This window comes from Portunus trituberculatus, chromosome 50, assembly GCF_017591435.1.
Source record: "Portunus trituberculatus isolate SZX2019 chromosome 50, ASM1759143v1, whole genome shotgun sequence".
Classification (NCBI taxonomy): Eukaryota; Metazoa; Arthropoda; class Malacostraca; order Decapoda; family Portunidae; genus Portunus; species Portunus trituberculatus.
This window is the reverse complement of record NC_059304.1, coordinates 2,394,080-2,399,079: the sequence shown is the minus strand read 5'-3', so window position 1 is coordinate 2,399,079 and position 5,000 is coordinate 2,394,080. Positions and strand designations below refer to the sequence as shown.

Below are 5,000 nucleotides of genomic sequence, written 5' to 3'. Positions count from 1 at the left end.
TTTCCTTCTCTCTCTCTCTCTCTCTCTCTCTCTCTCTCTCTCTCTCTCTCTCTCTCTCTCTCTCTCTCTCTCTCTCTCTCTCTCTCGTGTCGTTTTTTGGTTTCTTTCATATACTGTGTCATTTTCTGTCTCCTATGACTGTTTCTTTTCTTTCTCCCCTTCTTCTTTATTTTCCTCTTCCTCTTCCTCCTCCCCCTGCTCTTCATAGTCTTGGAAATCCTTTGCTCTGGTCCTCCTCCTCTTCCTCCTCATCCTTTTAAAAAACTTCTCCTCTTCCTTTCTTTTTCTACTTCCCCATCTGCTTCACTCTACCGCTGTCTACTATACCTTCTTTTCCTCCCTCCTCCTCCTCCTCCTCCTCCTCCTCCTCCTCCTCCTCCTCCTCCTCCTCCTCCTCCTCCTCCTCCTCCTCCTCCTCCTCCTCTTTCTTGTCCTCCTCCTCCTCCTCCTCCTCCTGCCATGCCAAGTCAACTCCACGAACGAACTTGTGATGTCATTGGAAACTCGTGACCTGCCTAGGACAGCGTGAAATACCACCTCCGCCCCCCTCCTTTATGACCCCCACTCCCCCTCACTTCCCCTACTCTTCTCCCTCTTCCTCCCCTCTCCCCATCCCGACTAGCCTCCTTAGACATCGAAGATACGTTGTCTTTCCTTTATAGTGGCAGCCATAGTCTCTCTCTCTCTCTCTCTCTCTCTGGTAGCGTTGGTTTCAGGGTTAAGGTTGCTGAGGATTGGTGGTGGTGGTGGTGGTGGTGGTGGTGGTGTGTGGTGATGGTAGTGGTGGTGAGAAGAAAGAAAGATTGTGGTGATGATGGTGGTGAGGGGTAGCGAGGATGGTGATGGTGGAGATGACAACACCAAAAACTCACGCCATATTGTTATATTTTATTATTCTCTTCCTTTTTCTTTCTTCCTTATCATATTCTTATTTTTTTTCTCTCTCACATTTTTCATCATCTGATCGTATGAATGATCTCCCTTCAACTTTTCTTATCCTCCCCTTCCTCTTCCTTCTCATCATTGTTCTCCATCTCACCTGTCTTCCCCCACCTGTCTTCCTCAATTCCCCTTTTCTTTCTCCCTCCCGTACATCTTTCCCTTTTCCCTCATTATTTTTTCCTCTTTCCTCTCCTTGTTTGGCATATTTACCTCTATCCTTCATAAGCCTTCCTTTCTTCTCCTTTTCTTCTTATTTTATCTTTATCAATTTCTATTCACCTCTCTTCTCACACCTGTCTTTCTCAATTCCCCTTTCCTTTCTCTTTTCCTGACATCTTTCCTTCTTCCCCTATCAACTTTTTCCTCCTATTTCTACTCTTTTGATACCTCTCACCTCTTTTCCCTCCTTTACTTCCGTAGTTTATCTCTCCATCACAATATTCTTCGTCTTCTTTGTTCGCTAGCTAACATTTAGGCCTCCATCTCTTCCTTTAGTTAGAGAAGAGAAAGGGAAGGAGGGAGGAACACAAAAAGGAGATATAGAGAAAGAGAGACGTGCATGGCTTTAATAAGTATCGTAATCCTAGAGAGAGAGAGAGAGAGAGAGAGAGAGAGAGGGGTGGGAAGTGGAGTTTGTCAGAACGTGCTTATCTGAACCTTCCTTATCGTTTGACTTTTTTCTTGATTATTTCTCTGTGTGCATTCCCTCAATACATCAGAGTGGGAGGATATGCAGTGAATGATATGCGTGTGTTGGTTTATTCAGCACTCCTGGGTATCTTGGTATCTTTTAGTGGTTTCTTTTATAGCCGTTTTTTCGTCCGCTTTGTTTGTTCTCTATATTACGTTTCTCTGGTGTGATTTGCTTAAGATATAACATGGGAGGAGAATAATTGCGTGTTTTAATAGTCGTACATGCGTCACTTCAAGGTCTTTTATTCTCTGTGTTTTCTTTTCTGTATTTTTCTTATTTTTATCCCATTTTTATCCCTTTTATCCTCCTTTATCCAACACAAGATTGATGGAAGCAAGATGAATGGACACGTAGCGATAGATTCTTTAACGCAGACTGGTTTTTTTTTCTATTTTTCTTATTTTTATCCCATTTTTATCCCTTTTATCCTTCTTTATCCAACACAAGACTGATAAAAATAGTATGAATGGACACGTAGCGATAGATTCTTTAACGCAGACTTTTGTTTTGTTAGTTCGTGGTCTTTATCAGTGTTATCGCTATTCAATCATTCACTCACCAGCTATATTTGGTCTTTCTTCCTTTTATATACAAGACACTAAAGAAAACAGACGAAAAAAGTAACGATATTCTTTTTTTGTCCTTCATTAATCATCTTTGTGGCCTTTTATTAATATTATCACTATTTAACCATTTACTTATCAGCTATATTTGGTCTTTTTTTCCTTTCATTAACAAAAACACTAAAGAAAAGAGAGACGAAAAAGTAATGATAGATTTCTTAACTGATGGTCTCTAATTAACTATTCTCTCTCTGGCCTTTAATCATCACATCACCATTTTTTTTTTCACTCATCTCTCTATCTATTCGTCTCTTCCCTGCCGCTAAACACGCGAGCCGGGCCTGGGGGAGCGATAGGACGTGCAACGCAGTGATAAACCCCTCGGCTCGGGTCCTCTCGTTCACCTTCGTTGGTTAATTTATTCACGCCTCAGATGGCTTGTAAGATGGAGTCCCGCTTAGCCAAGATCTCCACGCCGCCACATTCTTGCCACTCATCCGAACAACACACGAAGGCTCTTTAGTCCCTCTCTAGTCTTATTTTTTCTTCTAGCCTCCTTTCATCATCACCCTCCTGTTCTGTTAGTCTGTTTCATAATTTCTATATGATTTTATATCATTTTCTTTCCTCATTCCTCCCTACCTCGTTCGGGTCCTCGTCTTGTTTCTTTCTGTCTCTCTCTCTCTCTCTCTCTCTCTCTCTCTCTCTCTCTCTCTCTCTCTCTCTCTCTCTCTCTCTCTCTCTTCTCTGCCATCATTATCTTTCTTCCCTATGTTTCTCTCCTCTGTTCCTTCTTTCCTTGCCGTTATTTTTTTAATATAAATTTTTTTCCTTGCTTTATTTGCTGCTTAGAATTACTTTATCTTTTTTTTTTTTTTATTTCCTCTCCATCCTTTCTTCCATTCATGCATTCTCCTCATCTTCTTTTTAGCAGGATCTTTCACTTCCTCTATCTTTATCCATCCTGCCTTTTCATATCCTATCATCTTTCCTCTCTCCTTCATCCACCCTCCCTCCACCCTTCATTCCATTCTATCACCTCTCCTTCACTACCGCCCTTCCTGTCTCCATCCTTTCTCTGCATCGCCCTACACTCTCTCCCTTGTATTCCGTTCCCCTCCCCTTTGAACATCTCTCCCTGCTACAAGTCAACACCATACGCCCCTTTGAGGTCAGCACCCGAAGGCTCAGTTACAACTGCGTGTCACTGCCCAGACAGCATCACACGAACAGAATTTCCTTGACATGGGAGAGAAAAAAAGTGAGGATGCGAGAATCTGCTTTAAGACTCGAATTATTTGCCTTGACATGACACGGTGAGGGTGTCCTTTTTGTCAGCGGGGAGAGGCGATGTCCCCCCAAGCGCTGCGGTGGAAGCGTCAACGAATCAGTGACAGCGGGGTGCCTCTTGTTCGGTCAGTTTTATGGTGTTGCTTCAAGACCTCAAACATTTTTGGAGTGGTCCTGATAAGGCGGCGATGCTCTGAGCTGTGTGGTGTTGCGTAGCGTTGGTCTGATTTGTGAGACGTTCGCTCCAAAATCTGAAGAGGAGAATTGAACTGTGGGTTGTAGAGTTGACCTGGGTAGTAAGTTGGTGTTGCAAGGAATAATGAAAGACAGAAATTATGAAGGTTAGGTACAGTTGTTTTAAGTAATGTGGTCAATGATCCTAAGCCTGAGGAGGAGGGGAAACTGTGAGGATACAATTGTGCAAAGTAGTAAGGTTTATTTTGCAAAGCTTGATGAAAAGGAGAAAGAAAATAAGATGACGAATATTTAGTCCAAGTAGTGAAGTCTCCAATGTGAAGTCCGATGAAGAGTAGAGGGAAATATATTGTAGCATGTATTGAAAATAAAATAAAAAAGAGGTGGTTTAGAGATATTACTAGAACTTGTGGACAAAGAAAAGAACACAACCACAGTGAGGAGCTGAAGGCGAGGGAGTCATTAACAGTAAGGAAAAACAATTGTGAAAACGAAAGAGAAAGAAAGTTCGTGGGACAGGAAGAAAAAGGAAAAAAGAAAATATTAGTTACACACATCAAAATACAGTAAATCAAAATACAGTAAATCACACACACACACACACACACACACACACACACACACACACACACACACACACACACACACACACACACACACACACACACACACACACACACACACACACCCATCCACCCACACTACACACGCAAAAGTCAACAAACACACAAAGAAAACTATAAATAAACACACCAAAACAGAACATACACAAAAACAGACAACCCCACCCACCCACCCACCCACCCACACACACACCCACAAACACACACACACACAAAATACAGACACACACTTCCAAAAAAAGACGAGACAAGAAGGAGCGAGTGCATCAGGATGAAATAATGAACAGACACACGAGAGCAGGAAATGGACAGGAATGGAATACAGTTGAACGTGACGCCGCGAGAGGGAGCGAGAGAGGGAAGCCAGGCCCCACACATACACACACACACACATAGCGGCACCTTTGCTTCCCCTGCTGGAGCTTGAAGGGTTATAGCGGCGGGGGCAGAGGGCAGGGGTAAGGAATAACAGGGTGAGAGTGAAGGGGCAAGGAGTGGGTGGTGGTTTGAGAGAGAGAGAGAGAGAGAGAGAGAGAGAGAGAGAGAGAGAGAGAGGAGAGGGAGAGAGTAAGAGCCGAAGGGAGAATGCAATTATAGTTGTCGTAATGCTTTTAAGTGAGAGCGAGAGAGAGAGAGAGAGAGAGAGAGAGAGAGAGAGAGAGAGAGAGAGAATACTGTTTCTGTTTTTTTAAC

At 43.1% G+C, this 5,000-nt stretch overlaps 1 protein-coding gene across 1 annotated transcript in view; it reads left to right on the top strand.

The window, feature by feature from the left end:
- The window catches only part of LOC123499546 (nephrin-like), an 82,436-nt gene that overhangs the window by 46,082 nt on the left and 31,354 nt on the right, over positions 1-5,000 (top strand). The window lies entirely within an intron of this gene.